Below are 12,596 nucleotides of genomic sequence, written 5' to 3' on the forward strand. Positions count from 1 at the left end.
AATAGAAATATTTAGGTATAACACTATAATGTAAACAAAAAAAAACAAAAAAACAAAAAAAACTTGTTTCATTTGCGCGTTTCTTGTGCATTTGACACGTTCCACATCATAATGGTTTTCCGTGCTATTGATCAATGGAACACATAACTAACTAACTAACTAATTAACTAACTTGAACTCTGCCAAAGACACTTTAAATGAGGTCTCTCAATGTCTGTGGAGGAATGTCAGTCAATTCATCTTCAATAACCCGAACCAGAGACGATAGCGATGTTGGACGCTGAGGGCTGGAGAGATGTCGACGGTTAGTATGTTATTCGGTCAGTCAGCGAAGATTTTGCGCTTTTTGGTACTGGGTGAAGAATTTTGTTAGTGAGTTAAGAAGACTACATACTCAGTTCTTGTGACGTCACAGCCAGGAGCATTACCTAATAGTGCAGAAAATGTATGAATTCAGATGGCAGTACTGAACAGATATACAAGCGATGACTAATATAAGCTTTCTATCTGGGCAACACCAGCTTAATATATGCATAGTTTAAAATATTTCCAAAAACTTTTGTGCTAACCCTCGTTTATTGTGGGGTCAAGGTACAATTGGCCTCGCGATGATGAATCGTATCTTCAGGTTAAGTTTGGCTGCATTACATTAAGTCATTAAACCAATACGACCTTCCAACGTTGTATAGGGTACTTATCCTGGCACCATCAAATGCAATGAATGTTAAAAGAGCCATCAATAAACTTAGATAATTATGGGTCATCACTGAGGTGTATTCTGTTTTGGACCAATGTTGAACTCCTGATAGTACATACAAAAACAGCTATCTTGGCTGCAGTGGAGAAATCGTAACATCGTGTGTAGACATAGTACTGTGACTTACTAGCGGCTCGGTCTGCATTCTGTGCCCTGTAGAACCCAGGCAGATCGTATTGGTTTAATGACTTAATGTCATCCAGCCAAATTTAAACTAGAGATGCGATTCATCACTGCGAAACCAGTTGATTCTACAATAAACGAGGATTAGGAGCTACAAGCGGAGCCTACAATTTTTGGAAGATTTTTACCACGATTTTTTAAAACTTTTCTTTATTTATCAGTTACAGCTAGACCTGATAAAATTAACTCACGTAACCAGTATAATACAAATAAATAATCTAAGCCCTGTAGGGCCTGCAGCATAATATCTGTGACAGTATGACATTTTATACAAAATTAACTCCTGTAAATTTCTGAAAGGTTTATTTATTCCATACTATAGGCCTATTTTGGTGTTAGTGCCATTTTATAGTACAACTTGGAATTAATACGAACAAGATACTGCGTACTCGGTGGTTGTTTAAGTAAAAGAAATTTAACGATTTTACCAACATCTATGTTTCCTTGCCATGTGTATATATTGCATCTTTGTATGGTCGTTGTTAGCTGCCTTTATCTACTGTGAAACGTTATTTATTAAACTTAATTTTGACAGTTGTTTTCAATTTGACAGCTGTTTTACATTTATCAATGACACTATATGTTTATTTACGTTTATGACAGGTTGTCATCTGTAATTGTTGTGTAAAATCTTTGGGGTCTGATTCTATATAGTTCACTGTTTCAAAAAGGTCAATAAAAGTTCTATGTAGTTTTTGTGTTTTAGGTCTGCTTGTTCGTTTAAAATACTTTGCTGTTGATTTTCCATTAGCAAACAACATAAACAGCATAAAAATTCTAAACAATGGAAAACATGTATCCTTTGACATTATCCAATTTATACGCCAACAATCCTATATAAAAATTAATAGACATCATGCAACAAAATCACACACATTACAGGAGTTCACCTATCACAGGTAAACAAGAAATAACAGAGCTTCTTAAGCTTACATTATCAGAAAACTACATAAAATTTAACGAAAAATTCTACAAACGAGCAGATGGAATAGCCATTGGCAGCAAAATATCTCGAATAATAGCTGATATCCTCTTAAATAAGTTGGAAGAAAAATTCTTGAAATCACAAATCCCACTCTTAAGCAAAATCATCTATTATTACAGATATGTAGGTGATACATCACTGCTCATAAAAGGAACAGAACTAGGGACCCAACTAATTCACCAAGAACTTAATACATTAGACACAAAAATACAACGTACCACGGAAATGGAAAACAATAAATCCGTTCTTTCTGGGTCTAAAAATATAAACATTAACGACAAGCACGCTCTCAAAATGTATAGAAAGGCAATGATATCTGACGCTATGATAAATTACAGCTCGTGCAATCAAAAATCTCAAAAATATGTGCATTTTCCATGCACTGATAAACAGAATTATACATCCACTTAAACAGATAACCATATGCATACCTGCCATCTACATGGGCAAAATTTCTAATAAAATAAATACCTCACTCAAAAATAAGACTATTAAATGAGCGTGCAGAACAACAAACAATTCGAACACAAAAATACGCACAGGAAAAGTCTCCAAATAAAGAATATCTAGGAGTACCTACAATTAACTGCGATAACTGCGACAAATTTTACGTTGAACAAACAGGCAGAAATTTCACAGTCAGATATAGAGAACACTCAAGAGATTCAAACAGTAACCAGTCTCACTTCTTCCTGCATTTAAAAACGCAAAATCGTAAAGCAAAAAACACAGAAACTGCACTCCAAATATTAGACAAAATTCCGAAAGGGATCACCATGAATATTTTATAAGAAATTGAAATTTACATACATGTGTAAAATCAACCGCAAAGTATTTTAAACGCACAAACAGGCCTAAAACACAAACTTTTCCTACAAAATTTTGTTAACCGTCTTAAACGATGAACCATACAGAATCAAAACCCGAAGATTACACACATGACGACTATAGAAGGCAACCCGAACGTCATCAATGATAAATAAAAGTAAATGTAAACATATAGCTTCTTTTAAATGCGTCAAATAGCTGTCAAACTTCAAACCATCTCTCAAAATTACGTTCAATAAACAATATTTCACAACAGATATAGAAAATGAACAACGACCTCGCAAAGATGCAACCTGCTCGTACGTCCACAAAATCTAGACGTAAGTGAAGTTGTCATACACCTTTTACGTAGACCACCACCAAGTAGACGATATCTATAGTGTTCATATTAATTGCCAGTTGTACTAGAAAATGGCACTAATGCTAAAATAGACCTAGGGTACGAAGTCAAAAAACCTTTCAGCAGCTTACTAGAATTATTTTTTATGTAAAATACTTAAATAACTCTATGCACCCTATTAATACGTGTAATTTGGCTTGTTTTTAAAGCTTGCCTCAGCTGAAGAATACCGTATTCTACGCTGTTTCAGGGCAGTCAGTACGTCAGAAGAGTTAACTGAAGTGAGTACTTTCTTTCTTACAAGGGACATCTTAAGAGTCGGCTCGGAACCCCACGAAACCATGCCTAGAATGATAGCCGATTATAAAAAAGCTGTGGTCTGTGTCATTTCCATGTAAAAACAGACCAATATCAAAAGCCACAATAATTATATTTTCAAATGATGTGAGTATGTGAATGTCATAACGTGTCTCACGACTAACATATTGCAACATAAGCATATACTTTGGTACAGAAAACTGATTGTAAATCACAGAGTGAAGTTTGGTGATGAAATTATGATCATGTATCCTAACTTGCGGTTTCACGCACTGTAGTCCTACAAAATCAGCAATACTTTCGACGTAGACCTTATATTGCCGAAATAAGTAAACATCAAGGCTTGACAATATTTTGCTGTTTTCTGTGTTAATATCTTCAGTATAATATCTTTGTTTGGAAAACAAAGTATATGAGCTGAAAGTCCTTGTGCCTCTTGAAAACAGACGTATAATTGTTTGCTATCACGGTATATTGATAATTTTTACTTATGGACCGTCTGACAGCAACTGGATAAAACACAATTTTAGTGCCATACGCGTTTCGCCTTTATTTTCTGCGAGGCATCATCAGTGGTAGGTTGCATGGACAATTTCTTACATATTACGCTCCTGTTGCATTTTTGGTGTTTTTTTTCTTTTTATGAATGCCAATTTGCGGTTTTTTCCCACATTCCACAGCAGTATGAACTGAACGCTTGTTTCAATGCGTTGAAACAATTGATCACCAGATCTCTCCTCAATTGAGAACGTTGAGGGCCTCCAACCATCTCTGGATATGACGATCTGAAGCGCCATTTGGATAGAATTTGGCCCGATAACCCTCAGGAGGGCATCCAACGACTCTATCAATCAATGAAAAGCCGAAGAACTGCTTGAATAAAGGACAGAGGGTGACCAGTGCGAGATTGACTTGCTCAGTTTGTGATGCTCTTCCTTTTCAATAATAATTTTCCTGAAACTGCAATAATTTGTTTGTTTCTACATCTACATCGCATCCGATTTCCGTACCATTCGGGTTATTCCTTCGTGGTGTATTGTGTGTATTTTGGAAATTTGTGATAAGTTCCTATGGGACCAAACAGCTGAGGTCATCGGTCCCAAGGCTTACACACTACTAAGTTAAACTAAGTTACGCTAAGGACAACACACACACCCATGCCTGAGGGAGGGCTCGAACCTCCAACTCCGGCCGTGGTGGCCGAGCGGTTCTAGACGCTACAGTCTGGAACCGCGCGACCACTACGATCGCAGGTTCGAATCCTGCCTCGGGCATGGATGTGTGTGATGTCCTTAGGTTAGTCAGGTTTAGGTAGTTCTAAGTTCTAGGGGACTGATGACCTTAGAAGTTAAGTCGCATAGTGCTGAGAGCCTTTTGAACCATTTTTTTAAACCTCCGACGGGGGGAGCTGCACGGACCGTGGGCAAGGCGCCTTAGACCGCAGAGCTACCCAGCGTGGCTCTTGTGTGTGTGTGTGTGTGTGTGTGTGTGTGTGTGTGTGTGTGTGTGTACGTCTGCACTGCTTGAGCTGGTGAGAATGAGTTAGCCGTGTGTGTCGCTTCCATCTCTCGAATTGTCGGTTGTGCCGTTGCCCTTGCATGCCTCTATGGCACGACAGTGGGATGTGGGCTGCAAGCAGTAAGCGGACATAGGAAGGACCGCGGCGTGTGGTATTAGTTGGGGAAGCTGTGGGCTTTTTGGGGTATGCAGGAGTTTTGAATGGCCAGCGGAGTTGTATGTAAGGAACGCGACGCTGAGTGAACCACGCCCGCTGTTTGTGCCTGCCGAGCTATGTCTGGGAAAGTAAGTTTATGAGGGACAACCTAAATTGTGGATTTGCTGCCATCCTCTGCCAGATGCGACCGGCCAGTCCGTTTCACATTGTGGACTGTTGGTGCCTTGTTGAGCCGGTCGCTGTGGCCGAACGGTTCTAGGCGCTGCAGTCCGGAAACGCGCTGCTGCTACGGTCGCAGGTTCGAATCCTGCCTCGGGAATGGATGTGTGTGATGTCCTTAAGTTAGTTAGGTTTAAGTAGTTCTAACTCTAGGGGACTGGTGACCTCAGATGTTTAGTCCCATAGTGCTTAGAGCCATTTGAACCATTTTTTTTCCCTTGTTGAGAAGCTGGAGTCTGAATATTGCCTCAGTGAATAAAAACCTTTTACATGAATCTTACGGTCGTTAAGTTGCGTACATCGATTGTGTGTTGGGCCGCAATTATTTATACGAGAGTAGTTTAAAGGCTGTGCCTAGTGTACATTGTATTATTCCCGAGTGCATTCCTGAGCTAAATTAATACTATTATGCTTGTTTAATTGATATTGTGGTTCAGGCCGAAATAACCGTCTTATTGTGGGTTGTTTTTTAAGTGTCTTAAAATTTAGGAGTCTTTTCTTGTTAACTGTATAAGCAATTTTAAGTAAACATATTGACTAAGCTTTCTGGCCAATTCTTATATTGTGGGTTGATGATTGTCAGTGAACTACAACGTGAGCATGAACATGGTGTTAAGTTGGACTTCTGGGGGTCGACTGTTTACCCTTAGCTAACAACTATTAGTTGCAGGCCGAATTAAAATTCGCCCAAGCTGTAATTATAATTTTGGTGGTTGTTAGGTGAAGTACACTACTGGCCATTAAAATTGCTACACCAAGAAGAAATGCAGATGATAAACGGGTATTCACGGACAAATACACTCCTGGAAATGGAAAAAAGAACACATTGACACCGGTGTGTCAGACCCACCATACTAGCTCCGGACACTGCGAGAGGGCTGTACAAGCAATGATCACACGCACGGCACAGCGGACACACCAGGAACCGCGGTGTTGACTGTCGAATGGCGCTAGCTGCGCAGCATTTGTGCACCGCCGCCGTCAGTGTCAGCCAGTTTGCCGTGGCATACGGAGCTCCATCGCAGTCTTTAACACTGGTAGCATGCCGCGACAGCGTGGACGTGAACCGTATGTGCAGTTGACGGACTTTGAGCGAGGGCGTATAGTAGGCACGCGGGAGGCCGGGTGGACGTACCGCCGAATTGCTCAACACGTGGGGCGTGAGGTCTCCACAGTACATCGATGTTGTCGCCAGTGGTCGGCGGAAGGTGCACGTGCCCGTCGACCTGGGACCGGACCGCAGCGACGCACGGATGCACGCCAAGACCGTAGGATCCTACGCAGTGCCGTAGGGGACCGCACCGCCACTTCCCAGCAAATTAGGGACACTGTTGCTCCTGGGGTATCGGCGAGGACCATTCGCAACCGTCTCCATGAAGCTGGGCTACGGTCCCGCACACCGTTAGGCCGTCTTCCGCTCACGCCCCAACATCGTGCAGCCCGCCTCCAGTGGTGTCGCGACAGGCGTGAATGGAGGGACGAATGGAGACGTGTCGTCTTCAGCGATGAGAGTCGCTTCTGCCTTGGTGCCAATGATGGTCGTATGCGTGTTTGGCGCCGTGCAGGTGAGCGCCACAATCAGGACTGCATACGACCGAGGCACACAGGGCCAACACCCGGCATCATGGTGTGGGGAGCGATCTCCTACACTGGCCGTACACCACTGGTGATCGTCGAGGGGACACTGAATAGCGCACGGTACATCCAAACCGTCATCGAACCCATCGTTCTACCATTCCTAGACCGGCAAGGGAACTTGCTGTTCCAACAGGACAATGCACGTCCGCATGTATCCCGTGCCACCCAACGTGCTCTAGAAGGTGTAAGTCAACTACCCTGACCAGCAAGATCTCCGGATCTGTCCCCCATTGAGCATGTTTGGGACTGGATGAAGCGTCGTCTCACGCGGTCTGCACGCCCAGCACGAACGCTGGTCCAACTGAGGCGCCAGGTGGAAATGGCATGGCAAGCCGTTCCACAGGACTACATCCAGCATCTCTACGATCGTCTCCATGGGAGAATAGCAGCCTGCATTGCTGCGAAAGGTGGATATACACTGTACTAGTGCCGACATTGTGCATGCTCTGTTGCCTGTGTCTATGTGCCTGTGGTTCTGTCAGTGTGATCATGTGATGTATCTGACCCCAGGAATGTGTCAATAAAGTTTCCCCTTCCTGGGACAATGAATTCACGGTGTTCTTATTTCAATTTCCAGGAGTGTATATTATACTAGAACTGACGTGAGATTACATTTTCACGCAATTTGGGTGCATAAATCCTGAGAAATCAGTAACCAGAACAACCACCTCTGGCCGTAATAACGGCCTTGGTACGCCTGGGCATTGAGTCAAACAGAGCTTGGATGGCGTGTACAGGTATAGCTGCCCATGCAGCTTCAACACGATACCACAGTTCATCAAGAGTAGTGACTGGCGTATTGTGACGAGCCAGTTCCTCGGCCACCATTGACCAGACGTTTTCAATTGGTGAGAGATCTGGAGAATGTGATGGCCAGGGCAGCACTCGAACATTTTCTGTATCCAGAAAGGCCCGTATAGGACCTGCGACATGCGGTCGTGCATTATGCTGCTGAAGTGTAGTGTTTCGCAGGGATCGAATAGAGGGTAGAGCCACGGGTCGTAACACATCTTAAATGTAACGTCCACTGTCCAAAGTTGCGTCAATGCGAACAAGAGGTGACCGAGACGCGTAACCATTGGCACCCCATACCATCACGCCGGGTGATACGCTAGTGTGGCGATGACGAATACACGCTTCCAATGTGTGTTCACCCCGATGTCGCCAACCACGGATGCGACCATCATGATGCTGTAAAGGGAACCTGGATTCATCCGAAAAAATGACGTTTTGCCATTCGCGCACCCAGGTTCGTCGTTGAGTACACCACCGCAGGCGCTCCTGTCTGTGATGCAGCATCAAGGGTAACAGCAGCCATGGTCTCCGAGCCGATAGTCCATGCTGCTGCAAACGTCGTCGAACTGTTCGTGCAGATGGTTGTTGTCTTGCAAACGTCCCCATCTGTTGACTCAGGGATCGAGACGTGGCTGCACGACCCGTTACAGCCATGCGGATAAGATGCCTGTCATCTCGACTGCTAGTGATACGAGGCCGTTGGGATCCAGCACGGCGTTCCGTATTACCCTCCTGAACCCACCGATTCCATATTCTGCTAACAGTCATTGGATCTCGACCAACGCGAGCAGCAATGCCGCGATACGATAAACCGCAATCGCGATAGGCTACAATCCGACCTCTATCAGAGTCGGAAACGTGATGGTACGCGTTTCTCCTCCTTACACGAGGCATCACAACGACGTTTCACCAGGCAACGCGGGTCAACTGCTCTTTGTGTGTGAGAAAATGGTTGGAAACTTTCCTCAGTCAGCACGTTGTAGGTGTCGTCACCGGCGCCAATCTTGTGTGAATGCTCATCTTCGTGGTGTAGCAATTTTAATGGTCAGTAGTGTATTTAGGCCATTTATTTAAGTCTTTCACTATCTGGCGTGTAGTGAAATGATCTCTTCAATTTTTTGGTATTAGTACTGAAGTCAATTTTACTGTGACTAGTGACAGATCCCTAAAACGGCCTTCTGTGGGATTAGCCCCTATCAGTTGAGTCTGGCCATTTTACCATCACGCCCCTATCTGGGCCTCCTTCTAACCATGTAAAGCTTTGTCCGTTAATCGGCCTGTAGCTCTGTAGTTTAACTTCAGTTTTAGTTTTTTTTACAGATTTTGGTAGCGCTCTGCCTGGTCTGGCTGGCTGTTAACTTGCCTTGCCGAGCGGACCCGGCCGTTGTTTCCCCTGCAGTAGCGTCGGCGTCCTAGCTGACTGGAACGTAACTGTGGCGTCATAGGGAGCCATTATTTACTAAGCCACTTCATTCATTTTTTTGAAACTTTTCATTTCAAATGTTCAGATGCGTGTGAAATCTTATGAGACTCAACTGCTAATGTCATCAGCCTCTAAGCTTACACACTACTTAACCTAAATTATCCTAAGGACAAACACATACACCCATGCCCGAGGGAGGACTCAAACCTCCGCTGGGACCAGCCATACAGTCCAGGACTGCAGTGCCTGAGACCGCTCGGCTAATCCCGCGCAAAACTTTTCATTTGTTGATGCAGCTAGAAACTGATTTAAACCATAGTTAATAAGATTCTGATTTTAGTTTGCCTCTGCATTTGTTTAATTCAGAACTTAACAGCTGTAAGTATTTTGAATTTCAAGTAGAAGCTTCTACCATTTATGAGAAATAATCCAGACGATTGTAGTTAGATTATCTTGCAATGGTTCATCATTGTTACCTCACTGACTCATTATGTTGCAGTGGTCTAATGCCTTGTCACGTTTTGAAGCACGTTTTATTAAACGAAGTGTTGTATTCATTTGAACTGTGAAGCTGTTGTTGTTACCACCTTGGGTCCGCCATTCCACCCCACAGTCAAGTGTGCTGAATACTAAAGCGGTTTGATGACGCTCAGTAGCTCGGTACGGGCTTTTATTGAAGTTTCGAGAACATACCTTCACCGAGGAGTCAAGCAGTATATTGCTCCCTCCTACGTACATCTCGCGAAGAGATCGTGAGGATAAAATCAGAGAGATTAGAGCCTACACAGAGGCGTACCGACAATCCTTCTTTTCATGAACAAGACTGAAATACAAGGGAGAACCGATAGAGGTACTCAAGGTACCCTCCGCCACACACCGTCAGGTGGCTTGCGAAGTATGGATGTAGATGTAGATGTAGAAATCTTCTCGGGCTTCTGACGAAGATGATGAGAATGACACTCATCGAAACGTCGCGGATTTTCGACGCAGCTACCCGGATGGAAGCCGGAGAAGATTTCATCAGCAGTGTACACCGGGAAAGCCTACATTCACATACTAAGGTGGTTTGTTAGAGGAAAACAATGCGTCTCACTGAGGTAGGCAGACGAAAGACGAAGGCCGCCTCAGCACACCGCCAGCCGGGGGTCGCAGTCACGCCTCGGAGCACAGAGGTGGATCCGCGCCAGGGCTGTCGCTTTAAGCTGGACGCTCATCTTTAAAGAGCGCCTCCAGCATGCAGAACGCGGCCACTCCGGTCCACTCCAGCCCAGTCCAGTCCAGCGTGCCACCACCCACGAGGAGACCCAGCGGCGCTCGCCTGGAGTGTGTGTGAGGTGGCGCTGCGGGCGATGGGTTTCCTCCGGCCATTGATCCAGGTCCCAGTCACGCCTTTCAGGTTTTCTTTTTCGACCAGTCTTGAGGAAACTTTGAAGTTTTTTAAACTTTTTGGCGCACTACGTTTCCGAAGGGCCGAGTGGCGTTATAAATGGTTTCGCACCAGCAATTGCCGTAGTGAATTACAGCATATCTGCTGTTTCCACGTGTCCATTTACGTCTGTACCCGGAATACTGAAGTGACGCTGATGAGACAAAACTGTTGTGCAGAACATGGAAGTCTTTTTTTTGTTGTTGAATCATCAGTCTTCTGACTGATTTGACGCGACCCGCCACGAATTCCTCTCCTATGCCAACCTCTTCATCTCAGTGTTGCACTTGCAACCTACATCCTCAACTATCTGCTGAATGTATTCCAGTCTCTGTCTTCCCCAATTGTTCTTGCCCTCTACAGCTCCCTCTAGTACCACGGAAGTCAGTTTCTGATGTCTTAACAGATGTCCCTTCTCCTTGTCAGTGTTTTCCACTTATATCTTTCCTCTCCGATTCTACGCAGAACCTCCTCAGAACTTTATAAGTCAACCTAATTTTCAGCATTCTTCTGTAGCATGTAATGGTTCTTTGTTTACGTGACCATTACGGCACTCCAAACCGAGTTCTCGATACCAGTAATATCGTAATACTTTTCTGCGAAGCAACAGACATATTTTTGTAACAATATTCACATTTGGTTTTATTAATGTATACGTACTCCGATGTATCGATATATTACAGTGATATGGTTCTGGTGTGTATTAATTTCTGTGAGACTGCCATAATCTTTGACTTACTTGTAACCGTTTTGGTGCGAATGCGCACAGAGCAGTCTTTGTTTCACTTTGCAGAAGTTAAGTTGTTATTTCGCTTTGTAAAAGAACAGTCAAGTCTTGTGATTGGTTAAAGTGGAAATTAAATATATGAAAATTGATGCAAAACTGTTTTCTTGATGATGTGACAATTAAGAGGAGGTATATGTGAATTTACAAGAAGTTTAATAAAAATGTAGATCGTGAACACCAAGTCAAAAATTATTTCTACTATATCATTGTTCTGATCTGGGGTTGTTTGAGCATTAAGAATTTCCTGAAAAACGCGTTTGTCAGGTCTTCAAATATTGCTAAAATACAGATCTGGACCTTCGAGCATTCAAAGTGGAATCACCCTAGAATCAACAAGATGAGCCTTAACAGTTTCGACGAAATCTACTTGGGAATCCATTTAAGATAAGTGCCAAAATTAATGACTTTTTTTACAGTGAATTCATTATTTCCATTCTGACGATACCATCCGCAGTCAATAACTTTGTTGTTGCCCGGTAAAGCGAACATATGCTGCGTGAGCAAAATTATTAATCTTATTTCTAACCTACTTTGCAAGTGGTGGTATTGTTAGAAGCACCACATCTCAAATGCTTCGATTCTCTTCTGTTCCGGTTTTCCCACAGCTCATGTATCACTAACGTACAATGCTGTGTTCCAGACGTACGTTCCCAGAATTTTTTTCCTCAAATTAAGGCCTATGTTTGATACTAGTAGATTTCTCTTGGTCAGGAATGCCCCTTTTTTCCAGTGCTAGTCTGCTTTTGATATCCTCCATGCTCGCTTCCCGCGCCCGGGTTCCCCGGTTCGATTCACGGCGGGGTCAGGGATTTTCTCTGCCTCGTGATGACTGTGTGTTGTGTGATGTCCTTAGGTTAGTTAGGTTTACGTAGTTCTAAGTCCTAGGGGACTGATGACCATAGATGTTAAGTCCCATAGTGCTCAGAGCCATTTGAACCCATATCCTCCATGCTCCGTCCGTCATTGTTTATATTACTGCCTAGATAGCAGAATTCCTTAACTTCATCTACTTCGTGACCATCAATCCTCATGTTAAGTTTCTTGCTGTTCTCATTTCTTATACTTCTCATTACTTTGGCTTTCTTCGATTTACTCTCAGTCTATATTCTGTACTCATTAGATTGTCTGTTCCATTCAGAAAATCATGTAATTCTTCTTCACTTTTCACTCAGGATAGCAATGTCATCAGCAAATCGTATCATTGACACCTTTCACCCTTAAT

Source organism: Schistocerca piceifrons, chromosome 1 (assembly GCF_021461385.2).
Source record: "Schistocerca piceifrons isolate TAMUIC-IGC-003096 chromosome 1, iqSchPice1.1, whole genome shotgun sequence".
NCBI classification, from domain to species: Eukaryota; Metazoa; Arthropoda; class Insecta; order Orthoptera; family Acrididae; genus Schistocerca; species Schistocerca piceifrons.